This window comes from Coloeus monedula, assembly GCF_965178545.1.
Source record: "Coloeus monedula genome assembly, chromosome: 2".
In the NCBI taxonomy this organism is placed as follows: Eukaryota; Metazoa; Chordata; class Aves; order Passeriformes; family Corvidae; genus Coloeus; species Coloeus monedula.
Window position 1 is genome coordinate 38,605,587 of NC_138782.1, and position 27,793 is coordinate 38,633,379.

At 38.5% G+C, this 27,793-nt stretch overlaps 1 long non-coding RNA gene across 1 annotated transcript in view; it reads right to left on the reverse strand.

Annotated features, from left to right (window-relative positions):
- Positions 1-19,753, reverse strand: part of LOC309585888 — an 80,070-nt gene extending 60,317 nt beyond the window's left edge. Inside the window, exons 1-3 of the long non-coding RNA XR_014227334.1 lie at positions 19,685-19,753; positions 1,056-1,144; positions 663-820 (exon numbers count right to left, since the gene is read on the reverse strand). This is a non-coding gene — a long non-coding RNA (uncharacterized lncRNA). The remainder of the gene's footprint in view (positions 1-662; positions 821-1,055; positions 1,145-19,684) is intronic.
- Positions 19,754-27,793: the final 8,040 nt, after the last annotated feature.

Genomic DNA, 27,793 nt, shown 5'->3' on the forward strand with positions numbered 1-27,793 from the left:
TCCTTGCTCTTCTGGGTAATATATCAGGGTATCTTTTTCACTGCTTCTGTTGGCTTTAGTTTAACAGCTATTACATACTTCATTAATATTTTAAGTAACACATAATAATAATAAATAATAAACTCAATGCTTAATGTGACCCTTTCAAACGGCAGTAGCTTTGGTTATGATCCTGGACTGCAATATTCCACAGATCCTTTGCAGAGAGTTTCTCAGTGATTGATATATATGGAAATTTGCTCAAGAAAAACTGGCATGCTACGGCCACCAAGTTTCTGTTGCCTAAGAAGACAATGTCTCTCTGTCATCCTAGAGCAAGGTTTGTATTCTTTTCTTTTGTTTAGAAAATACTCTGAAAATTCAGACTGCAAAAAGGTGGCTCAGTAGTTTTTGCAGCAAGTGGAATGACAGTCCTAATTTCAGCCCAAGTTTTCATAGGCAGCCTTGGGGAGCTATTTTACCCAACCTGCATCTCTCAATTTCACTTCTATAAACTGAAGATAATGTTCCTTTCCCGCCTGGGAAATACACTGATACTAGTGAGATATTTGGATGCTATAAAAGAAGACCTAGGCAAAGCTTGTGCAGAGTCAAATTATAAAAGTCCTGAAAGATAAACAAAATAAATCAGATTTAATATTCTTCAGCTTTTGTTTACCTACCTTCAACACTAGAAATTCCCTGGACTCACTGCTATTCCCTTGTGCTGTCTTCATAAGTGAAGCCTTGAGCTGGTCAGATCACTTAAACTCAGACAAAGCTTTTTCCACGAGCTGCCTCATTGTGGTAGCTGGTTTAGGCACCCCAGCCACAGCAGTGGCTAGAACAAAAACAAAAGAGGTTATTGGGACATAGATTTCTTTTTGTTTTGGATTAGCATGCACTAAGCAACATATAATCAATGCAAGGAAATTTTTAACCCATTCTGGCTACATTTTAAAGAAGAAATCATTTGGAGGCTAAGTTGGAGAATGAGAAACTTCATCTCAACAGGCTGATTTTTGTAATAAAAAACATTCTGCCTTACAGGAGGAGAAAAGGAGAGGCATTCCCACCTGCTGCAGATGATGGTTGCCTGTGTCCTCTAAAGTAATGATCCATCCTACAGGCCAAATTCTTCCAATCTTGGTCTTGGAGGCATCACCTACAGAAAAGTGCCCATATGCTTTAGCATATCTTTTTTAAATGAAAAATTGTTAATTTAAGCATGCTACAGGTATACACGTGAAGCCATAAGGAAAAAAGGAAATCATACAAGCTGAGCTTAATTTCTAAGCCCTTGTCCCACAGGATTACTCAAACACGAGTCCAAGGTTTTTCAGATAACTGTGGGGCATTTGAGCAGTATAAGGCAAGTCCAGAAAGTAGTGGACCCACTGCTCATGCCCTGCAGAGTCTCAGCGAGTGTGCACGGGCAATGTGAGGGCCTTCCTGTGAATACGTGTGCACTGTGATTGTACAGGTCTGCCAGGTAGAATATCTGGCACTTGCAAAATTGTGCTCATGTATGCCAAAGGGCTGGATCACAGGGCTGGAAATCCCAGGTAAAATACAGAGGTCCTCAGAATCTTCCCAAACTTTTCATTTGAAGAATTAATAAGAGAAAAAATAATTTTCAGGGAAAAATGTGCATATATCAGCCCTGTTATCAAATATTTTATTTTGATTTCTTCAACCCCCCTGGGCAGCAACCAGTTCTAAGTTACAACACTGAACTGGATGGAATTACTCACATATTGGCATGTAAATAGGTGTCTGCAGAATTCTGAGCCTGCTTTAAGATTAAACTTTACTGCCAATGGCAATAAAGATGTAATTAGCATTATTGTAATAATGGCATCATCTTTTGTCTTGTTTTTTCCCAGTCAGGAATTAGAAAAAGGAAATAAAATTATGTCAGTCTGCATGAGAAGAGTGCTAGACCTGCAGAGTTATACAGAGCACTGCAAGCATCTTGCTAGTGCAAACAAGAGCAACTCACCATAAAATTAAGGGAACAAACACTACCCACTCAACAGCATAGAACACAATGTTGTTCTTTATTATATTATTTAAAAGGGGCAGATTTAGTCAGTCATAAATTAATAATTCAGAAGGTGTAAGAAGGCACAGCCAATTAGCTGCAGTAATTTGCATTTTTATGCTCCTTCATTAGTTTTCTAAGGTTCTTCTCTCCTATTATAGCAATGCAAATGCCATCTTCCAAAAGGTGAATAGCCAACCTGTTTTTTGTTTGTATGGTAATGAAGCCTTTTCAATTATTGAAAGACCAAACAATTTAATAATTTTTAAGACAAATTTTTGCTGCTACAATATCTCTTCCTTGTGTTGTTTTTCAAGAAACATGCTTTTTAAATGTAATTTATTTTAACCTGAAGCAGGGAGTTTATCAGGCAGCTGATTTTCTGAGGTTCCTAGAATCATGCCTAACTTTAATCATGTGAGTAAATCTCTTGAAGCAAGGTATTAAAATCCTTTCTTAATTTAGAGGCTGACAAATAACTCAGTGTATGATGTCTTTGTTTGCAGCATAGGGTCTCTTTATCCTTTGTGCAGGAATGAATTGAGAAGGGTTTAATATATGAATTTGACCGTTAGGGGAACTTCCCTTTCTTATGCCCATGCCCCAGGTATCTGCTGGCACAAACACCTTCAAAAGCTTCCTGCAGCCTGCCCCAGGGATCTCCCTTTTGGTCTTCACTATCTGTGGGCACAGTCTCGCTAAAGTTGACATCTTTAACTTCTGAGACATACTCCTGAGACCAGCAAGGTTAAAGTCTTCCTGCAGGCATAACTGAAGTCCTGGTCACCAGAGTGCTGCAGGGCAGCTGTGCTTGCTTGGTCTCTGCCTTCCCATGCAGGGCACCAGCAAATCCCACTGGCTTCCCAGAGAGCTGCTCCTAACCTGCAGCTGGCCTGATACGTACTTATTTTTCCATTTTTACTCTGGTATTTTCCTTTCCAAATGCTTTCCATGTGAGGCCATTTCATTTTATTTTTATAATTATTTTATTTTTAATGCGGCCCCTCATTCCAGATGTAGATAGTACGTACACACACTCAAACACACGTATAAGCAAAGTAATGCTGAGGCTGCACCTTTATAGAAATGTATCTGAGGCAGAGGGTAACCCAGGAGAACTATACAGCTGTTTCAGAGGGCCGGTGGGTACTAATCTCAAAAAAAAAAAAGGGAAAAAAATTAAAACCTGGAGAATGAAACAAAGATATGGTATGTTTTCTGAGGCAACCTCAGAAGGGACTTGTGTGTTCAGGTTACTATGACTGCTATCAACTGGCTGCAGAAGACAGGAAACCTGCCCTTCTCTGTTTGCATCAGCAGAATGCTTTTCTTTTGGGATATTTGGTCTTTCTAGGGGCAACCTACAGCAGCGCTCTCTCCTAAGGAGCATGGCACCACTCCCCAGCCCACTGAAATCCACTCCATCCTGTTCCCCAGTTGCTTCAGCCTTTCTTTCTTTTAGCAGAGGTGGTGTTCACAAACTGCACAGATTGTCTTGGAAATTTTTGGCAGCAAACAACATACAAGAAGGCACAGATTTTGTCATTTCACTGATAGTGCAGAGAGCAGGCCTATAACACAGAGCAAATGACCAACCATACAAGAAGCAGGGTGTGTTGGTGTGTTTTAAAAGGCTTTCTTCCTTTTTTTTGTTAACTTCTTGGTGAAGGCTGCATGTGAAGGCCAGGCTCCAAATCACTTCAAGCAGGAAGGGCAGGGTGGCAGAGAAATGGATGGCTGAACCAGCTACATGACTCAAAGGCAAGTGACATTATGCCAGTGGGTATAATGAGGTGAAAATGGTGCCAGCAGGCGCAACAAGAAAAGAGAAACAAAATGGCTTGAGTTAATATGTAAGTTGAAGTAGAACTGGCTAAAAATAAAATAACCAAAACTTTGCAAACTATACAAATAAAGACATCTGAAAGTAGAAAGGAGAATATTTTCTAACATCATAGTAGTGGCAGGAGTCTCTATCTGTGCCCTTACTCCAGCCCCGTTACCTCCTCCCCTTGCCCCCAAGGCCAGCCCCAACACATCTCCTGCATGACCCCATGCAAGGGGACAGAGGTGGCCCACAGGCAGGCTGGGGCTGTGGGCTGTAATCCCACAGCAGGACAGAGCCTCCTGACTTGCAGAGTTAATGTCAAGAGCTGCAGTGCTTTGTGCTTTCCTCTTCCTACGTGGACAGAAAAGAGGGTCTCTGAACATGCTTATTTGGAGACAAAAGACCAGATTTTGTGATCTAAGTGAATTTCTGTTCTTTACATCAATCAGAAAAATCAGTCTTTCATTACTTAGTGGAGAACTTAAAGATTTCATATCTTATATGTCTGATATTTAGCTTATAAATTAAAATTATTTGCAAAGCACGTTTTTTAAAAACATCACTAAGACCTTATTGCAGATCATCTCAAAAGAATAACGTGACCATTCATATCTCTGACTGAAATATGTTAGTATTAGAAGGGATCTGTTGACTATTGAATGTGACTTCTTATATCTCACATCTACAGGACTCCCCTAAATGAATTTCTGTATCAAGACCAATAGTGCAGCTAAGCCAGAATAAAAACTGATCATGGTTTCAAATTTTCTCTTCAGACAAAGTCCATTACAGTAAGTTTTTCCAGTGGTCAGTTCCCTTCTCTGAGGTTAATTACTTCAAGGCTAAATTTCCCTAATTCCAGGCAATGGATTTTGCTAATCTTTTCCAGAGAAATTAGAAATGCCTTGGTACCATTTTTCTATTCTTCAGTAACTCAAGAGTTTGAATTGTAGTCCTTCATTTTCAGCATATTTTCCAGCTCTATAAGCTCATCCAGAGTTGCTATCAAACCCTTCTTTCTAAAGAAAACTAAATAAATAATGTTAAAAAAAAATTAGAAAAAAGGCCAAAATCCTTTCCCACAGGGTAGGATGAGCAGTGATGAAGTACGATGACAGGCTGCTGGACTCCAGCAGGAGCACATAGGAGGAGCTGTGCAGTACCTCCCTTTCTCCTCTAGCAGAGGCACAAAGCCTCAAACTTCCCTTGCCAAGGGGCTACAGTCTGTGTAGCACTTCCTCTTTTCCCTCACAGTAAATCTTTGCCTGAATAATGCAAGCTCTCTGCTTTTATTCATATTCTCCTCGTTATAGTCCAATGATCATTTTAGCACTTTGGCCGTGGTGCACCAGAGGAGCTCCACGTGTATCTGATTATCCATCATAAAATCAAATCCCTTTCAGTCCCTTTTTCCCAGCATGGAGTCTTTTCCATCCTACAAGTGTGGCTCACACTGTTCTTCACTGCACAGGCTTCCAAAAAAATGACTTGTTCCATTTCGTAAAGAAAGTCAGATTGCTCTGTCATTCACCAGCCTTATTTATCATTTAATCCTCCGCTAGTTTTAGTGGTATAAGAAAACTTCATGGAGAAAATGTCATGTTTTCTTGTCTCATTAAAAAAGATAATGTCTGAGGGAGATGGACCTCATGAGGGCCAAATCCTCACCATGATCATTCCTTATTTTCAGTTATACCAAAATATACTTACATTATATTTTAAATAAAATTCATAGGTATTAGGTTGATTTTCTATTTCTTTATTTTCTTCACAAAATGTCTTCTGGCATGAGTGAGAGCACAGCCTTTCGAAAAATTTATTACGTCAACAATACTATCCTGATTGAAAAGAACTTGTAATCTTATCAAAGGATGGGATCAAATTAGTCTGACAAAAATTATTTTTGTGAAACTAATGTTGATGGACATTAATTGTGTTAAAGCAATCTCATCTTGATAGGCCCTTAATTTCCTGGCTTAGTCCTATTATCATTTTTGAATATTGGTACACATTAAATTTTTCCCAACACGAAATTTGAAAATTCTCATGTTTCAACACTGTGATCACCAAAATAAAATGCCTATGAGGGTCTTTTGCTAGTTCTTTTAAAACTATCAGATGAAAGTTAATTAGACATGCAGATTTTAAAATGTCTAACTTGAACAAACTGCTGTGTAACTGGTTAGAATTAAAAGGACTGCATCATCATGTCATATGACTCTACCATCTGGCTTTCCCCAAATGCAGACTCCAAGTGAATGAGATTCTGCCTTTCATGAATTCTTGTCAGTTCTGCTGTCATCATACAGTCATGGAGCAATAATACTATCAGGATTCCCAGTACAACTGGGAACTCCTTTCTCTGCCTTTTCATTCTTGGATCTCCTAACCATAGATGTTTGTCTTTAACATTTTGCTTCCACTGTCTACTTCCTAAAATCCAAGAGAGTTGTTATTATGATTGCTCCAGCTTTTTTCACATTTCATTATGATTTAGAGAAATTTTTCATTTTACTTTGACCCATACTGTTCTTTCCTCAAGTCACTGCAACAACATAATTCTGAAGTGTGCAATTTGGGCATCTAGTAAAATGTTATTCAACAATGGACAATTATCTTTCTCATGTTTCTGTTTACATTTTCTCTAGTTGATTGTCTCAATATTATTTTCAGCTTTATTAAATTGTCCTTTTCAACCCCCTGAGAATATGTATTCTTGGCAGAACTCACAATAAAAATGTAATCAAGATAAAATCAGTTTCATCTATTTTTTCAGTTCTTTTATTAACTCTTCACTTCGTAAGGTCTTGAATAGAGTTAGGCCCCATTAGAAACAATTTTTGTTCATATAGGAAATTGTTATATATAAAATTTTAAAAATTCAAAGGCTGCCTTAAAATCAGCTACTTATATCACATCTTTCGAACTGATGCCAACCCATAAAAATACTTGTTCTAGCCACATATTGTAGCTCAATGGTTGCAGAGCCAATTTCCTTATTCTCTAGTGTGTTTGTGCATTTCTGGCAGGCCAAAGCTAGCAAATTCTCTTGTGCTTTGATCCTACAGAATCCTTCTCTTTTTTTATCCGTGGCCTGTAATTTGAACTTGATTGAGGCCATTTTAAAACGGAATCTGTCTCATACGGCTGCATGTTTCATTCAACCTTTTCCACAAAGACTGTTACAGCCATTAATTTTAACATTACCAGCATGGGAATCTTCTTATTTGCTTTCAGAACATCTAGCTTTATGCTAATTATTGAGACATTTCCACTGTGTATATACCACATAATAAATGAAATGCTGTATCTATTAGAATCAACAAGTTGCAATTAATCTATGTTATTTAAATATTTTTAAATTTCACTGTTATGGTTATATTTGCCATAGACAAGGTCAGATAAATTAAACCAGTGTGAAATGCCAGGAAAAGCAGATATTCCCTATTTATTTCTCTACATTTCATATTCTTACAATCCTTCCACAGGTTATAATGAGTATGAAATATGACTGAGTCTAGACAAATGTGTTAAGGTCTTCTATTAGCAAATTTCTTGGTACAACTGTCATTATTTTTTTAAGTTGCTATGGAGACTTACAAGTTTGAGGCATCACTGTTTCAATGATTTTCCATAGCAATACTGCTTTGGCTCCAGTGCACACCCCAAAGCAACCATGAACGTCCTCCAAGATAATTTATGTCCAGTTGAACACACTAAAATATCTACACAATTTCCTAGAATATGGTAGTAAGCAATAAGATGTGAAAAAGGACTGACCTACTTGATAAACCTATTGTTAGACAGAATAAGTTTCATAATTGAGATTTCAATAAAATAAAAGTTAAAAATACATAGCTGGGAGAAAATAGGAAAGTCAGAGTATTTTGTCAAAATAATATTTTTATTCTTTTCCAGTATTTTAGATTTTAAACCTTAAGACCAGGTCACCCCTGGTAAACCTCAGACTTCTCAGAAGATAAAATACTAGACTTTTTCAGGTATATTTTCTTCCTCTTTATGCTTAAACAGAAAAAACTATTTTCCTTTTCCTTTTTAGCTAATTGCTGCTTTATGGAACTGTGGAAGTAATAAATTTTAAGAATTGTGTAGCTCAGTGGCAATAATATCAAATGACAAAATTCTAAACTACAAAGCTTGTAACTATTATGTGGATGAATGAGGAACTCTCACTCAGGCAGACATGTAAAATATTATGTTCTGAATTTAAAATACTCAGAATGTGATGTGTCTTTCACCAAATGCAGAGAGATATAAGCAGCCAGGAGTAACTAATTTTACACCAGTGGAAGTCAGAGAAAATACAGGAAGTCGCTCCAGGCTGGAAGTGAGGTAGACCTCACCTCCCAGAGGTGCTGGGCAGGGGCAAAATACACTGAAAATTTTGCTTCCCACCATTTATTTTCACTGATGCTTCTCAGCCTTTTGTTGCAGCTTCCATCCGTTTGCATGATGAACCCAAAACAACCTTCTAGAGAAATAAAAGAGAGCAGTTCAAGTGAGAACCAAAAGCAAAGTCAATCAAAGCAATTTTTGCCATTGTAGTGATACTTCAGACCATGGTTGAGTAACTCAAATAACTGATTGATTAAACAAAAAGGCCACAGAAAAGTTACCTCTCCTAAGAAAGAGATCAAGGTTCTCCCTCCACCATTCAGCCCCATGATTTCCACACCCTTGGTGAGCAGCAGCGGAGGAGATGCCCTCACATGGACATGCAGCCCTTGACTGGGGTTCTAAAGGAGCAAGAGCAGCCCTGCTCCCTCTTATTTCTCATCATCACTAACATCCACACACCTGGCCTGCCTTCCTGCAGCTCTCACATAACTCAAGGCTACAGATGGATGTTTTTCACACATCCAGCTTTTCTTTTTTTATCAGTTTACCGAAGTCTATTAATAAAGAGAAGAAATAATAACAATAAAATTCCCTTCCTGTGTTTCTCTTAATCATTTTATTTCACTGTTTGGAAGAAGCGCCAGGAGACACCTTCAATTTTTTAAACATGTTCTGGCTTTTTATTTTCCCAATGTTTCACATTGAGGGTTAATTTTGTTTGCAGGTATTTTGTTTGCATTGCTAACATATTTTCCATTAACATACCCCTTTGTAGGCACATCAGACCACAGGATGCTCATCTAAGAACTTTTTTACAATAAAATTGCTGTGTGGTGTGTATAACTTTGAGTTTTCACCTCAGTAACATTTTGTTAGAAAAAAAAAGCATTTTTCTTCAAACAGCTTGGACTCTCTGCATGCTGGAGATACTGGCTTATGGGAAGACTACGCTGGGTTGCAAGTCTCTGCATGGGTTTTGAACTAGTGACTAACCAATTGAGTGGCCAAACTGGTTCTGTGGACACAGATGTGTAAGTTAATTAAATTCTGTGACAAGGAAGCAGAACAGCACTTTCATTTATAACCATGTGGAAAAGTCTTATAAATGTATGACATAGGGCTTAACTTCTTCTGAAAACAAGCTTGCATGGAATACCTCTATTGCAATGCAAGGGAGCAAAGATGCAAGATTGCAGCACCTGGTGTAAATGGGCACTGTACAGAGTATGTACAGGACTAGTATACACGGTCATTTCCTCAGTACAGAGTACGTAGGACATGCAGCAAACAAACCAGTGTGGTTTGATACCATAGATCTGACACTTTTTGGTGTGGAGAATGAAAACAGTCTGTATTTTAAGGTTAAGGGTGGACTTGTTCCCCTAGTTATTTCACTTGTTTATACATGGACATCAAAATGACCAAACTGTGTCAGACCACATATTCATCTATTCTAGTAGCCTAAAAGGGTCCCTTTAAATTCATCAAATCACCCTGTAAAGCTGTGATAACGTGGGAAAATTCTGCTTGCGTAAGTAATGTTTTACTTGGAATAAAAATAGTCTGTGATACATGACAATAATAGCAGGGTTGAAGTCTGAAGTATCTATCCATTCAAACACTATTAAGAAGAGAAGAGTGGGCTTTTGCTATTTTTTCAGCCTCTCAAAAGAAAAGAAAAATCAACATAGCTACAATATGTAAAATGGTAATAATAAGAATTGAAAATAATTCTAGCTTTCCAATGAATTTGTTCCTAGCCCAGGATTATAAAAGCCATGTACTTAGAAAGTGGACTGCATTTGCAGTTGAGAAAAAGCATTCCTATCACCATGCAAATCTCTTAGGAGGAATATCCCAGAAATGGACATATGAACACTTATTTCTGTCCAGCAGCTAAAACTCGTACTTTGCAAGGAAATTTTTAATAACTTGTGTGACTCTGAATTAATACAAGCAAGTCAGATGCAGCTGTGAAAAAACACTCTCATACAGAACTGATCTGAGGCTCTGAACTATTATAGACTAATTGCACCCATGTGATTGATCCCTATAGGCACAGATGGACTCTCCCCTCCCAGACACTGATATGTGTCCCCAAAGGAAACAGGCATAAATTAAATGAGAATAATCAGCCTGTTTCACAGAAAGCTCAGTGAGACTTCCATGCAAAGGGAAATGTGCCTTTAGAGCTCTAATCCATCTGAGCCAAGTATGATTAAGAATCATGAAGAAATGGCTGAAACTCTGGGGTAATGGTATTTGAGTGAAGGTATCACTCTGCTTGCACACCCTGACTTTTGACTATTTCACTGTGTATTTTATGTCTGCATAGTACATTGCAGAAGAACATGTACTGACACTGCCTTTCAGCGAGGAATATAGCTAGGACCAATGAAAAAAAAAATTCTAACTAGCTGCTAGGGTTCATTTTGAATCCATCTACTGAATACGTGGGACCAGATTTCATTACAGTTATCTCAGGAGACACCCGAGAGCCCCCGGGCTTGGAAATGACGGCTGAGCTCTGCCCAGGATGAGGGTGTACCCGTGGGCATTCTGCCTTCTCACAGCTGACCTCCACCGGGAGCAAAGCCCACTGCTGACTGACAGCCAAAATGAGACATCAATCACAACGAATTGTGCAGATCTTCAATCCTCCCCTTTCTTACAGGGAAAAAAAAATGAACAAAATTAACATGAAATCACTGAAACTCCACTGAGATGAACAGAATAATTCCAAGCTCAATAAAATTGTTCAGAAAGTGGCTTGGGTTTTTTTACCATCTGACATCTTCATATTAAAAGACTGACATCTTCACTTATGTCAATCTTTTGTTCCATTTTGATTTTTCATACAGGAAATCACTTACACAAAAAATCAGTATAAATAAAAAAAAAAAATAAGGCTTGCCAAAACCCGCATAGGCTTCTTTTTCAAAACAGGTTTGATATTATTTTTAACTAACAGGATCATCCTTTACAATACCTGTCAAAAGAAACTGTAACTAAGTTCTCCTCTATTTCAGGATCTGTACAGAAGTACTAAATTCCTTCTGTAATGGTTAGACTTGGTTTATCTTTATCCTAGATTCTCTTCACAGGCTAAAAAGATGATGAAATACAGACTTCCTTAAACTAAAAGTGTTGGAAAATGCAGATAGGCATCTAATGACATCCAGATACATAATTCTATGGATAGGATGGATAGGGGAAAGATCCTTTTATTTCAGGTCCAGGTAGCCCTTGATACTGGACCTGACACACAGGGGATCCTGAATTATGTGAGGTGTTTCAGCTCCCTGTGGTGATGCCATGCACTTTGCAGCATTTATTATCAAGGAGTAAGTGGGGAGCCAGAGGCTGCCTCTTTCGCAGAACGAGAACCAAGCAGCCACAGCACCTCAGGACAGGCTTTGTCAAAGGTAGCCGTGAAGCAATACCTGAAGTTGCAACTCACTGTTAGTTCTTTTTCTCAAGTAGATGATCCTTAGACTATAAAAACCTACAGTTTCTGTCAGCTAATGTAGGAAACCCTTTCCTTTAAGTCAGTGGTGTCTGTGCAGTGAAATTTAAAGTCTGGATCCAAACACAGCTGATGACTCACTTGGAAAGCTGCTACAGCCACACATAGCAGCACTTGTAATACCGGCCACCTTCTTTTTTTTGGAAAAAAAAAATCCCAATATTTTATATACAAAAAAGAAAGCAGATTCTCCTTCATTTATGTTAATAAGTTCTATATTCATTGTTGTCTTTTTCCTGCATAGTGAATTTTATGACTTTAAACTCTAAAGGTGAAAGAGTAAGAAGTTATCCTCGTGCTATGAATATATATTAGATTAAGTGCAAATATAATTCTTACAGTGGATGTGCATTTGGTTTGTATTAATTATACCTCTGTACATCTGCCACCCAGTTAGCTCCCAATATAGCCACACAGCTCCAGCAGCTTTACACAACTGAAAGGAGAAAATAAATCATTGCTCTAATGAGAGTTCAAAATTTCATTAAAGAATTTGCTGGAAGAAATATGAAAATAATTCAATCTGTAACAACTCTGGAATAAAAGAGAATATTTCAGCATGTATTGAAACATGACCTAAAAATTCCAGTAAAGCATTCTTCTTTTTCCTATTATGTGAACTGTAAGAAGTCTCTGTACTCTCTAGAGTAAAAGTAAGTTTTCACTCCTGGTAAAATCACAGCATGTGGATTTTTCAGTATGTTCTATTTTATGTTACTGAACCTCAGGTTTTTAAATTGTCAGTTTCATTTATAAAACACCAGAATATACTAAAAAAAATGTTTGAAATACCAACATTTATCCTTCAAATATGAGACCTCAAGAGCACTAATTAATATAGATTAATTAGTCAATGTCTCTGACCAAGATCTTATCACTTGAGAGAGTGTGGGTGTTCTAAGATGTTAGTACAGGGTGTTTCTAGTCAGCTTGGCTTGAGGAGAATATAGAGGTGGAGGAAAAGGGAGGGATTTTCTGTGTAAAAAAGAAGAAAACTGATAATGTGCATGATAAATCCACATTTTTGCTGTATTTGTGTGCCGTCAGCTTGCTCTGAGATTCTGAGTTTACACTAACTGATTACAAATAAGCACACAACTGCAGAAGCTCCAGTTTTCCAATTGCTATTGTAAGGAAGTCAATTGTCCTACATATGTAGGGCAGCCCTGGATGTGACAGATATATTGGCATCTCCACTTGTGACTTTCTGAACACTGCACGATGAACGATGGCTTGGGGAATCACTCCCAGCTGTTTGCTTGTTTTCTTTTGAAAATAGAAGGCATGTTTGACACTGGTATGTTATCTCAGCAGCATAGCTGCAAAGCAATTCCAAGAAGCAAGATAAATTAATTTTTAAGAGGTAGCACATTCCTCTGTGTGGAACAAAGAAGACAAGTCACATTTCAGCTTTAAATTAGCTTACAAAACCTATCTTTTAGTTATAAAAAGTAAGATTTTTAACTGCAGAAACACAACAAATTAGGAGGAGGATACAATCACTTCTTAAGGGTTTAAAAAATTGTGAGTATCAGTTTGACTTTTGGTTGTTTTGTCACACATGTCACATGTGTGATGGGTCATTTCTGGTCATGCAAAGAGGGTAAGAAATACTGCAACCTAACCCTGAACTCAAGGAAAGAAACAATTAAAGCATAATGTGGCAGTACAGTAAACCAAATAATCATATCAAAAATTATCGCAGAATGGAGCAGGGTTCATTCTTTCTAAAATAAGTGCTATTGGTTCACCAGTAACTTCAAATTACTGATATAAACTTGATAACACTAAAAAAGTCCCCCAGTGTTCTGTACAGGATATCCAATTGATTTTATGTTTTCCGTCATTTGTTTAAACAGAGTGGCTTACTTTTGTGCAGATAAGCAGCAGTTTCAGGTGCACAAACAGCAACACATCTGAAAGGAGCCTTATTCTCAAAGGGGTAGCAGCCAGTATGCACTGGACTAGGTCAATATACCCTTTCCAAGTTACCTTCTTTTTCAAAAGAATTTTGGTTACATCCTGAGATTATCACAAAGGAAAGAGGGACAGATTCCAAAGTCTTTCAGAAACTGTGAGTTTAAGGAACACAATCAACACATACTTTGTTTGATGTTCACAAAATAAAAACTTGGAGTGCATGACAGAAACTCACTCTCCAAAAAATCAACAAGAGATCTTCAACTATAATGCCAAGAATGTGAAAATCATGCTTTGCTTATGTATAGTTACAGCGAGTGCTTTAGTGAACAAAAGCAACTGCCCAGAAGCCAGCTGTGTACATGTTTTTACCCCTAAAGCAGCTGCTGCATTTGACTATGCCCCTATGAGAGAAGGAGTCTTCTCTCCCACTGGCCACTATATTAAGTAGCTCACTGTAATTGCTGCACAGCACTTGGCAGGGGCAGGCATGGTAACAGTTAGCATTAATAAAAGTAGAAACTGTTTTCACAGTTGCATGTCTCACAGTCCCATGTGTGAAACATTCCACATTTCGTGTAGACAAACAGGAAGGACATCTACAGCATGGATGACTGTGGATTGGAACAGAACGAACGCGCGCAGCAAAGAGCGTGTCCATGTGAGCACAGACAGTATCGAAGTTAAGTATTTATGCAGTAAGAAAATATGCAAGTATGATGATTTCAGAAATCACTACTTATTTATTTTGTGTTTCAGAGCTCAGTGTGCACTAATAAAAATTAATAACCTCGAGGGGCTCTTTTAATTTAAACATGAATCTCTTCGTGCATGAAAAATAATGTGTCTGTGTGCATGTTTCGATAGATTTTTCCTTACACCTTCATCCGTAGGGAAGGAATGAGTCAGAGCAGCCAGCATATAGCTCTATCTGTACCTGTCTATTCCCAAAATATCACAACAAATATTTAAGGATCTTTTCAAACGACAGAAGTAAAGGTCAGGGTCATAGCAAAGGGCAGTTTGTGGAGGAGGAGATTAGCATTTCTCTAAGTGATTTCTTCTTCCATCTACTTTTTTATATCCTCTATAAACAGTCCTCTCTAATTTCAAACACATTTTTTGAATTCTGCAGCGAAGTCAGTTCTAAAAAGGTATCGTCCAAAATAAATGTTTTTCTTGGCTCATTCATCAGCTATCCTGTCTTTTCTAGTATAGATATGGGTAGAAGAAGGCATCCGTGTGTGTGTGTATATTCTGTATATACACAAATATCAGTGTTGCCCCTATTTAGCATTCTGTACCCACACACTACTTACGCAAAGGTATTGACTGGAGAGCTTTGTTACTAAGATTTTTTTTTATAGTCTCTATTTCATTGAAAAATAATTATTTAATAGATTGATTAAATTAGGTTTTATCTGTTTTATCTGACTAGTAGGCTAATGCCAGCAGAAAGTTCCAGGTGCTCAGCTCCTTTACAAAACAGATCTTTATTTTGCATATCCAAACACAGGGCAGCTCTCCAGCATCCCACACACACACTGAATTCTCCTCTTTTAAGCAGCTGTAAACTGTGTGCTAGGTTGTCTCTGAATTCATACAGACTGCATCCCCATTTCATTTATTTTTAAAGATTGCCTTTAGATCAGAACTTGGTAAATGGCTCGGTGGAAGGGTGACACCTCCACTGCCATCCTCTGCCTTGTCACCATCCAGCAATAACCAGCTGCTTCTAAAACAAAACTAAATGCAGTGTTTCCTAAAGACTGTGGGATAGAGTGTTCATTTCATTTGTGTTTTGGCAAGCAGTTTTCCAGGTTTCAGATGAAATTCCTCAGTAATAGTTTTCTCTCTCTCTCTCTAAATGTGTGGCCAAAAAGCATAAAGAACTTGATTCTTAATAGTTTTTCAGTTCAGGTCTTCACCTACTATTTCGCAAAATGAAGAGAGACAAGGAAAACAGAACCAGTGATCTGAGAGCAACTCATAGGCATCTCACACAGGTATCATTTATTCCCATTCAAGCTGCTGCCACCAGCTGCATTCAGCCCCATCCCTGCCTGGCTTCGAGCATGTTGGCACAGCCACTGACAGGCCCTGCGTAAGAGACTGGAGGAGTCAGGGATGCTGAAGAAAAGACTCCAGAAGCCCCAGCCCTGGCCCTGCACTGGCCGTCAGCACTCCTGGGGCAGCAATAATCCACCCACCCCACTGGCACTCCTAAATGTAGGGCTGCTCCCCAAACTCATCACTGACAGCACCTGTGCCTCTCCCCTGCCCCAGGAATGTAGGCCATGGCCTGCCTGCTCATGTTTCTGAGGGCTCTTGGTGAATATTTCCTTCAAGCCTCCCCCAGTTTTTAGCCCTGTACTACCTTCAGCAACTGATCAGTGCTGAGCCCATGAAAAGCTCCAAACAGAACAGTGGAGACACAGCCCAAGAGTGCAAGAAGATTTTTCTCTACCCTTTGGACTGTACGTGTGACAAAGTGTATAAACATGATGAAACAATACCTAGGCTAGAGAAAAAAAAAAAGAGACTATATCAGCTTAAAATGCAGAGTACATGCAGAGTAGCTTGGGAATTTGCTCCTGATTTCAGGCAAAAAGGTAAGAATTCAGGACTTTCTCTCACCACATAGTTTTTGGAGAGAACTAGAAGGGTAACTATAAAGAGGTAGAAGTCAGTTCTGGAAATGAGTTTTTGTGTTGTTTGGCTGACTTTCAAAGGATCTGATCATTTTAATACTGTATGTATTAAACTGTTCTGTTAATGATGTGTTAAGGCAGTCATGGATTTACTAGAGGTTCTAGGCAGATCAAGGCTACATCTTCCCCACTGGGCACACAAAATCTTGGACAGACATCATTTAGCTATCATTTCAATCAAGGAAAACATAGTAACTCCTTTCTAGAGCTAAACTAATTATTAACATTAATTTTCCTTTTGTTGCACATAATTTCTGCTAGAAGGATGACTCCAGGAATGTTTCATTGCAAATTTTCCATAGCTTTTTCTTCTTTGGTTGCCTTGGTGTATGGCCCTATACTTACACTATTCTCTATGGCCTGGCAATATAGCCAGAGGCATTTTGAATCACTTCACGTTCAGAAGGAGTGGCCTTTGTGGATGTGGTTTTAGCCCACTGGAAAAATAAAGGCTGAAACATACTTGCTAGCCACAAATTTTGCTGTTCCATTGAAAGAGGATGGGTTTGAGCTTTTGAGCCTGCAACATCACCATTAATAATTTACGGAAGACGACAATCCTGTATCACTCATCAAACAATTTAGGCAAAAAACAAAACAGTAAATTATCTGCAAAGGTGAAGGGACATATCACAGGCTATTGATGATCTCCTACAGATGTTGTTAGAGAGTCACATGGATACACAGAATGAAAAGGCAAAATAGATTCCTCTTTATTGGTCAAGTTCTTAAGAACTGTGAAGATGGTTAGTTTAATTCTGTGCTCAAGCATGAAATCTGCCTATGCTAGTTATTAGTTTAACAGGATTTTTTATTATTTACCTTGAAATATTAAGGAACACATTCTTAGTACCAGAAAAGTCCTTTACAAAGAACAGGACACCAGCACATACGGAAAGCCATGTTTCTCATGTGCATAATTGCAGACTGGCATTTGGGAGAACTGTTTCCTTGTCTCAGGTGTATCACTGCTTATCTGGGTAACCATGGAGAAGTCATTCCCTTGTCTTCTACCACAGCTTCCCCATCAGAAGAGTATGAATAATAATGTCAGGCTTCTTTGGAAAGAACTTTGAAATCTATTGGTGGAGAGCATTGTGTAAGGACAGGGTATTACAGGTAATTTATTTATGGTTTGCTCAGCTGTGTAGATACTAGTCTAAGCTGCCCTACAGCAGTGATCACAACAGACTTACACTCCTGGCAGTTAAAGTTCTTCTCTTGTGTTCACTGCCCAAACTCTTGTTCCAATTCCCCTGTCTCCTGCAGCTGACAGGTAGAAGATCCATCACAAGTTCTGGCCCATTTTAGAGCTGTCTTCATAAGTCCTGGGTATCCCAGTGTCCAACCTCCACTGGCTTGGGTGCTTCCCTTCTCATTCCCACACTCCATTTTGTGACATAATGTCTCACAAGACCCATCCCTTGTAGTGCCACCTGCGCAGTGATCCCCACTGCACTACCTGCACCATGCCAGCCAAGGAAAGAACCTCCTCCTCCCACTTTCTCAGTCTCTCTGTTGAGGGCTGCCACAGTTTGGTTTAAAAAAAAGGAAAAAAAAAAAGGAAAAAAAATAGCAAAGCACCAAAGTATTTTCTTGTCTGAAAGCACAGCATCTGATAAGGATGTGCATGACTATAAGCTGCTGACAGCAAATTGGATGAATGCTGGTTTGCACACATCTCCAAGCAAGCAGGAACTCCATCAAACTTGGTTCCCCACCCCATGAGGAAAGATTTTCAAAATAAGGAGCATTCTCCAGTCCAGTAAGGTTGAAAAGCATCACTGAATTAAAGGGGATGACAGGATGGTTTGCATATTTGACCATTGTTATACGAATTTGACTGGAGAGGAGGAGACCAGCCACCCTAAAAACAATGGCTTCATTAACAATGTGAGAAATCTGCAATGTTAGGATGAAGCCAATCTGGTTTACCTGAAAAATAATATAAATAATGCACAGGATAAGGCCTTGAAATTGCCATAGAAAATACTTTGGGGGGCTCAAAACCTATGTAATAATTAGTCACAGTTTCATTAGGTTTTCCCCCAAAGTTTCGTCTCCCTTTTCAAGCACTACCATTCATACGATACAGCTTAGTCACTACCAATTGAAAATTAATTATAGGTCTGATCTAAAAATTAAATCTTCCATCCTGTCTTTATTAATTCCCAAGGCAATTCCTTTCACTTCTTTTTTACCATAATCTGTTTTCAGCCCTGCATCACCACTGCCTTCGGAACCGTCATTTTACTAACACAGTATTTACGTTATTTTAATTCATAATACACCATCACAACAGAGTCATTCTTGGCGGTAGGTCTGTGCTGCCCTCCTCCCTATTTTTTTAAAATCACAACAATCCTTTACCATAGCAACTTTTCTTGGCTACCTCCTCATTCCAATAACTTGTGAGCAGCACACACTTGACAACACTGATCAGACCACACTGCCTCTGTGCCAAATTGAAAGGCCACTCCTCTTTGGAGCAGTAAATGCAATCCCAAAGTTACAGGATGAAGCTGTTGCAGGTCTCTCAGAAAGCTCATATTCTTTAGAAAGTTACTGAACATTAAAAGTTGCTTGTGCCAAAATTTCGGAACTTAGAAGTAACCCAAGGGAGCAACTCCTCCCTAAGCCTTTTAATTTATGATAGGAAAGGAAGAGCTATAAAAGCTAACAAACTTTTCATAAAACTGGAAAAGGAAAAAAGTGTTCAACTCCAGAAAGTATCAGACAAGGAACAAAAGGTGCCAAAAGTCATGCTGAACCAACTTCTTCCAACAATACTTAAGTTACTGCCAGTTTGACATTAGATTTCTGGGTACATGTGAAAGCAAGAGCCCACTTATTTAACAAGGGTTGTTATTTTATCTATCTAACCATAACTTTCACAATTACACTTTATGTAAAAATATCACAACATTATATTTTCCTTCAAAGGTTTTCTACATAAATTTCCTCATGACTTAAAGCTATATATATAATATATATATATATATATAAATAATTTCAATATTCACACTTATGTTTTCATACTGCAAAACTTTTTCAAGTTAAAGTACAAGAAAAGGGGCTCTGATTGTTATTGAATGATTTGAAAATGATTGAGAATTATTAATTATATTTGTACTATCAGAATAAGAAACAGCACTAAGAGTCTCAGTAAGCCATTTCATACTTCCATATCAGTACAGTTAAAATAGTTTTCAATTCTTTTTATAGTGAAAAACTAATATTTTTTGATTTATTTTTGGTCAGAAATGCCATCATTAGCCTCTGATTGCAAACCAACAACTTAAAGAAAAAGACTTTACCTGCCATTAGTAGAGTTGGATGAAGATAAAAAATATTCAAGAATGTAACATTTCAGTGTAGCCAAAAACCTGTGGAGATTATTAAAAGTGAGAGATTTTGAAGAGGAAGTAGCTACTATGTAAACATAATAAACAGTATCACCACATAAACAGAGAATCCCATAAATTGTATGGCTGTAAAAAGTGGTAGGTTTTTTTAATTGGTATAATCTTAGTGATGCCATACATTCCCTATTTTTCCTGAAAATGACCAAGGTTTTGTAATTCTTTCAAGGTTCAGTTTCTAGTCTTGTTGCCAGAGATTTGCATGCAGAGATAAGACAAGTGCTGCAGCAGTGGTACAGATATAGTCAAAGGATATGGAGCAGTCGTGCTCCTTCTTCTTAGAGCAACCTAGCTCTTACTGCTCAGGTCTACACCTGGAGTATTTGTTCTCTCCAAAGCCATGAAAAACAACAATAGATTCACCTCCACTCCTGAAATGAGCCCTTCTGTCTCTGCTCTTTCTTATAATTTACCAGGGCATCTCTCCTTAGTGTTTTCCTTACTGACTCCAGACTTTGCTCTTTCTAACTCTTCATCACCTCATCTGGCAACTTCAGTTGTTCCATGAAACTTGTCAGGCTCTTCATGATGTATCTCCCCAATGCCTTCAAATGCAGCTAATACTGACTGTTCCCCTGGTCCAGGAAAGTTTCTGTTTTCATCTTTACTTCCGCTACTCAGACCCCCACCAATATGTGTGAGAAAGTGTTTCTGCAAGGCTTGTCAGAAAATTCTCCAGGTCTCATTCTTCAACTTCATTTTCCTACCATAAACATGATCTACATTGGTTAGATTTTTTCTTCTTTGTAGCCCATAAATCCACCTCTGCTACTCCATTTGCATTGCTAATGTAGGGCTGCTTATCCACTCTTCTTTGGCAACCTGCATTCTCTGCTGTTCCTGAAATAGAAAAGATTTCTCCTCTCCTCTACTGTCCTAGGGAAAACCTCCTCATTGCACATAGCTTAACCAAACTAGGATCAAAGTGTTTTGTTAATGACATTATTAACTGGCAATCATGACCAATATCAATAAAAAAACAGATAAACCATAATATTATATAACATGAAATGCTCATAAATATCCATGAGTTTCAAAATTGCCTTCTACAAGTAATCCCAAGAAGGACTGTTACCCCATACACACAACTAAGTACATACTCATGCACACACACATACAGTGGTGTGTGGATCGCAAGCTCTCCTCTCCTGGCAGCTCAAATACTTGCAGACACCTCCAGAGGGAGATGGGGATGCTGTCACTTCCTGAGGACCCGTGCTGCACCCTACAATCCACAATGCACCCCCTGCACCTGCTGAAAAAGCACTCCAGAATGGTGGATACGCACACTCTGAGTTGCTGCCCCCCATGCCATCAGGCTCTCATCTGGCTGCAGACTAAAAAGCAAGTTGTTAAAATCTCTTTTTAAACTTTCTCAACAGCATCGATCTTATTTTGACTATTTTTTATTCAGCATTGATAATGCATGAATTATTGCAGCAGACTGATGCTTAGGCTATCAGGTCATGGATGCCTCCTCTGCAGTCTACAGAAGTTACCTTGTCTGATTTTTCCTCAATTCATTTTTTTGCATTTTGCACCCTTCTCCCTGTAAAATGTGAGAGTTGCAGGGACAATGGCAACAGCCAATTTGGATAGCTGCAAAAAGAGAAACAGGCTTCAATCTATAACCCCAAAACTCTGTGTAAAGACCCAAATCCGTCAAATCTGAAACTTGTTAGAAGAATATAGTGCTTGTCAACATTTTTGTGAACTGTTCCAAAATGTGAATGCTAACTGATTCATTTCAAACTGTTTTAGACATTCCAAGGTTGTTTGGAGTTGTTTTTCTCAGAATGACAATGGAGTATTTTGGAATGAAGCCTGATATATTTTTCATAGGCTGAGAAATTAATAGACTAACTCAGTGAGAGCTCACTTTGTTTTTGGCAAAACTTATGGTGTTTGCATTCTCGATCCCTTTCTTAGTTTGTGTATATTTCTTGTTTCAAACAGCCAGTAATATATAGTAATTTGAACTCTGTGTCATGGAAGTGGTTATGTTTTATCAATGCCCTTCAATCAATCCCCAGTTTCATGTTAGTTCCAGCCTCTTCTCTGATCTGACATATTCTGCATCCTCCCAGACCAGTACCTTTCACAAAAATCAAAGGCTTATGCTTCAGAAAAAAAAAAAAAGTATCTATATTTTACCTTTCCTTGTCTGACATTTTTGTCTGGGGAAAAAAAATCACCTTAAATCCTAATTAAGAAAGAATTTTATAAATAAGTAAGATATGCCTTTCAGAAATCAAAACTTGCTTGGTAAGCAGTAATTGATTCCAACTTTAATAACAGAAGGTGCTTTAAACCACTAATACTGTTACCAGAAGATTATTTGTGAATCTATTAAAAAAGACCTAAAATTAGGTTTATCCAGAAAACATAAAAGTAATTAGCTATATAATATTCACAGGGACTTAGTTGCAGCACCTCCTGTCTGAATATTTGCATTATATTTCTGTACCTTGCTGATTCACTATTTAATTTCAAGCTCCAGAAGAAAGCTTATCTTCTGTCCTGTATCTTATTTCCTCTATGTGATGTCCTAAATTGCACTTGAAGCCTTGCTTCAGAATTTTTCTAAAGAAAGTTACTTCATTTGTTTTGGCACTTTTTCTTTGCAATTTTTCCAGTTGTCTTCCTGCTTTCATTATTATTTTTCAAAACATGACTCAAAAGGATTCCATCATGCATTGCAGATGACAAATAGAGATCCTATCCTACCAGATGAACATTTCTGCTGATAGAGAGAAAGTATGACTCATCCTGATTTCTTTCAAAATTGGGCTGCATCAGACCTAAAAAATCAAAATTCATTAGCTATCCCCATGACAAATGCATGTGAAAGATGGTGCTATTGAATTAACTGTGTTTCTTTGGCTTATTGTGTGCTATCTTTCCTTGCACATCTACTTAGAGTTCAGTAGTTCAGATTTAACTCAGTGCCAGTGTTCCTTTGTTGTATTGCATGGCATCTCCACATGGAAAGGACAAGATTTTTTTCCTGCTATTATTCTCATATTCACAATTATAACTTCCTTTATATTGAAATGACCATTTCTCCAGATGCCCTGGAGCCATTCCACAGTCAGGGTACCCCACTGCAGTAGGGCAGACAGGCAACTCCCTGCCCCAGCATGAGTTCACAGACCTGCAGTCTTCATGCACACACAGAAGGGCCCTGCACTGCCAGCTTCTGGCTGCTGAAAAGGGATATCCTGGGAACTCTCAACTTTCTGAGAAGCAGCATTGTTTACCTGAAAATGATCGCTAGGAGTCAAAGAAAGGGTGAAAAATAACAAGCTGCAAAGCTGATCAGAATGTGTGAACCTAAGATTCAAGAGAAGTCCTTTCTTCAGAGTTTTAGTTTTTCTTTTCTCACTGTACAGTTCCTAGGACCCTTCTCCCTCCTTAGTTTCAGCCCATACAAGAGACATGCAAACATTACATTTCTCAGCAGCAGACCCTGGCTCATTCTTCTATTGACTCCTATCAATGCCCACCACTACCTCTTACATATTCACAGGAAATCCTCTGTTTTCCTCTGTTTATGCTCCCTGTTGTCCCACTGAGCCATGACAATTACACTTAGACCGAGAAAGGCCTCTAAGATAATCTCCCAGACATGGTGTCTGATCTAGTATCTGATCTCCTAGTCTCATTGAATGGGAAGATTTTACTCACCATCTATTCAGCGACATGTTCAGTGTTCCAACTGGTAAAAACGTTTGAAAGGCAGAAAATCTGCCAGAGATCTTTCAAAATTCCTGTCTTAAAACAACCTCCATTCACTTGATAGATTGAGATGAGATGCTTTACATGGTCAATATTGTAAGTATGTTTGTGGGCCCTGTTTATGGTCTTATATCAGTGCAAAGAACAACAGATGAGAACATAATTGAATAGAGAGTTGAAAAGCACCACAGATTAATAAAAAATGGTAAGAACTAAATAATCCAGCTTCTGTAATAGTAAATATGTCTATCCTATTAAAATCCTTAGAAAGAATTAATACAATGATAGATAAGAGCAAACTGATGGATACAATTAATTTGTTCTTTGCAAAGACTTTTGAAAACCAAATCTCCTACAAGTGGCTCTTAAGAATACTTGGAAATCATTGGAGAGTGCCTCTACAGCAGAGTTTTAATCCAAATCTTCCCCACTTTCTCTGGTTTGGGTTACAACGTGGAGCTGCCTCAGAATGCACAGGTTTCCTTCCAGACAGAGCTAAATCAGAAGATGCAGGCATAAAGCAGACCTGTAATACTTCAAATGCCACCATGTACTTAAGCTCCAGACTGTATCAGAAGAAATCTTGCTGAGTACAAACTCCCAAAATGCAGGAGGCATATACATGAGGAACTGCCAACTGCTTTGGTCTACAGACTTGCTCTCCCTGAGATGTCCTGCTGGCTGATGCAGCCTGAGTCTGGGGCTGACATTCATCCTGTAAAAGTTACTATATCAACTTGTCTGTCCTAAGTTAGGATGTCCCTTTGGGGCAGTAAAAAATCAGCCTCATGTGACTAATCATCTGCCTTTTGGGTGGTAAAACTAAATCCCTCAAAGCAACTCTACAGGGAGAACTGACTTATCCCAGGGAATGTACTGTAAGGAAGCTGGTGGTGGGAAAAGACTAAGGTGGCTCAGCAGACCAGTGGAGTGAAAGGACTTAAAAGTCAGCTAATGGGCACTGGGGCAGATGGTGGGGCTAGAAGATTTTGGAGAGACCCTGGGGTGTGAGGGTCAAACTGAGATGGAGCAGTGGACCTTTTTTGAGGTGTCTGTAAAACAGGAATTTATTGCTGCTTGTCTTTTGGCAAACTCTCACCCCTTTCTCAGCCACAGAACAGAGGAGGAGGAGGAGGAAGAGGAGGAGGGGAAGGAGGCAGGAACTTGTTGTTTATGCAGCAAGCTCTCCTCTTACACACAGTCCTTGTGCCCTTTGGCATAGGCAAAGCTGTTGCTTTTGCTACTGCTGGCTATTTACTACTCTGCATGAGCAGCAAGTTGGCCCTGTCTGTCTTGAATGAGACACCCAAAGAACAAGGGTCTTCTCTGGTGCACCAGCTTACAAGCTGCCTTGCCAGCTCTCCTGACTGACACAGGCTCCAATGGTGCCTGTTACGACTCCCCTCTGCCTGCAGCCATATCCTCAACAGCCTACAGTTCTAACATTTTGATGAGGCTAATTGCAAGTGTCAGAGATGACAAGTGTCCTGAGATAGTTCACTGCAATGAGATCACATCTAGCAGCTAGTCTAAATGATAGAGGCTGAGAAAAATGTATGCAAGGTCAACAAGCATACCAAGTGCCCCTGATACCAGGCTCTTATTCTCATATTAAAAAGTTCCAAAAGTTCTCTAATTGTTATCTTTGCATTTCTTTGGAATTTAAACACTTAAAATACATTTCTCTTCACCCATTCTCAGCAAAAAAACCACATTCTCAAGACTGTAGTCTTACCTTGAACATTTCCCTGGTATTTTGCTGCGCTTTGGGTGTCACTTACCCGGCAATGCATCCTGGCCAGCAATCTAAAAAGGGAATTCCAGGTAGTGTTTACACTGGCACTTTCCTGCAGCTCTCTCTTTCCCCTCTGATACAGCTTCTCTGTGTGCAGCATCAAATTACCATGTCGTTTTTCTACTGCCATATTGTATTGCAGTCATAAGAATTTGCTATCTACATTTAGGCCTGTTTCAATATTCCCTCAGAAGCCAATATTAATAATAATCATCATCATACTTTTCAATATTAATTCTCCATAAAAGATTTCACTAACTGCCTACATGTGCGTTGGATCTCAGCCTCGTGACTCTGTGCTTATTCAAAGAAAATATTTTACATAAACTCAGTACAGTGTCCCACTGCTTAGAGAGAGAGACAGCAGTTCAAACGGATCTGTGAAAAACAAGAGAATTAACTTGTTTTGATGAGACCAACCAAGAAGCTTGGCTGAATGTGCTACATCAGAATCTCTGGCACATCTCCTCCACTTTGAGGTACTATGACATCAGCTATTTTTTGTTTATTGAATATCTTGATAAACCAAGGTTTATTTCCAGCAGTAGTTATTTCAGTAGGGTTGCTTCAGCAAAAACAAAGGCAGAACTTGCACCTAGTGTGTTGTGTTAGGTTTCCACATGCTCTTTCTCTCTCTTGCTTCCTCTCAATTTTTAATGTCTCCTCTTGCTGCCTTTTCACTGAAGAAGCATAGCCGATTGCAAGATAGCTTGCTCACATTTGAAAAAGCAAACCTGGCTGCTCTCCAAGATTTCTCATTTTCAGTTACCTGGAACATTGTTTTAAACAGGAACCGCATGTATTTGCTGGTAGGCAACCCAATAATTTCATTCTCCACAGGAATTTTGGGATGCATACATTAATGGTATAAGCACGGGGGGAAAAAAGTTATTCTGAATGAGAAACCTAGTGTTTACAAAAGCAGTGTTTGATACTTCAGGGTGGAATTTGGTTTCATTCCCCAGCATGTTAAATCATAACTAGGCATGTGTGATCTAATACAGCAGAGAGATTTCCTGATTTGTTTTTAATTGCCAGTATACACAGACAGCATTTTCAGCACAAGTTATTTTTACTTGAGATGAAAGAAAATGGGAGCAATAACAAAGCCTTCATGAGAAAATACTTTTCTGTAGCATATCACATTGACTCTGTCTTGCAAAATGTGAGTTTCAAGAAATGTCATGATGCCCAGAAAAGGAAAGTAACTGCCTAAGGTCCCAGATTAAGAAAGGATTCAAGCACAGCTCTAAATTCAATGGGACTTAAATACAGGCTTTGTTTAAGCACCTAATTCAAAGTCTTCATAAACCAGGATGGTTTTTTATATATACATACATATATAGCATATATATTTATTAATCACTGTTCATTGTAATGGATTCACAAATAAGAGAGCCACATATAATATATACCTAACATGGTTCCCATGACATGTTTAAACCTAAGTTTTATTCTGTATTTGCCCTATGGCTGAAGGTAGCTTGTTAGGAAGGGAATTGGCATTTGTTCATTCTCAGCCCTTCATCTGTATTAAAAGATTCACATCCTACTGTAACGTTTTCATTTACAACCCCTTCAGGCCAATAAAAAGCATAATCATTTTCCTCCCCAGTAACTGCCTGGACATCAGCTTTAATTTCAGCACACTTTTCTCTTCCTAAACTTTTTTGTCTGGTAACAGCTGGTCAATATATTTCTTCATTATGCCCCTTTTTCCAAAAACAGCCATGCCATGCTCCCAGTAATATACCTTCCTGACACCACCTTTGTCCTAATTGTTTCATCCTTTGTAATTTTATGCACATCCTACTGATGGATGTGGAATGTCTGGGAGGCGTACATTATAGATTGTATTTCCTGCACCAGATTTATCCAGTTTCTGTGCAAAATACATGCTATCTGTAGCAAATCATAAAGTCTAGAAAGCCTTTGAATAAAGTTTCCAGTATGGTGGACTTTGATACAGAGTTTGTATTTGCAAATAAAATTCTGCTTAATTTCCCCCAGAGCTTTTTCAAAGGTATGTACAAAAACCTCATTTATCCATTTGATCCTGGGAGATAAGCAGCAGTTCTAACATGCTTTAGTGAATGTGTCTGAAATTGTTTCAAAACAATTGTGGACTGTTATCAAACAATTTCTTCAGATAATCCAGAAACAATCAATAAACTCAATGAGTTTTTGATATTCTGGCCAGTCGACAAAGCTATGTGCTGGGACAAGCACCAGATATAGCTGCCTACATGACTGATTACTAATCTCTGTGAAATCTAGATCATTTCTATCTCATTTATGTGTCCTGCTACAACGTGAAGGATTTCAATCCCATTAATTTTCTGTCACTTTACCATCCAGAGCAGCTATTAAAGTTACAAACTGCATTCTCAGGAAGCAGCGTATTTTCTGAGGCTGCCCTTTCGAAAGCCTACTTATTCAAAGTAATTCTGCATACTAACCCATGACACTCT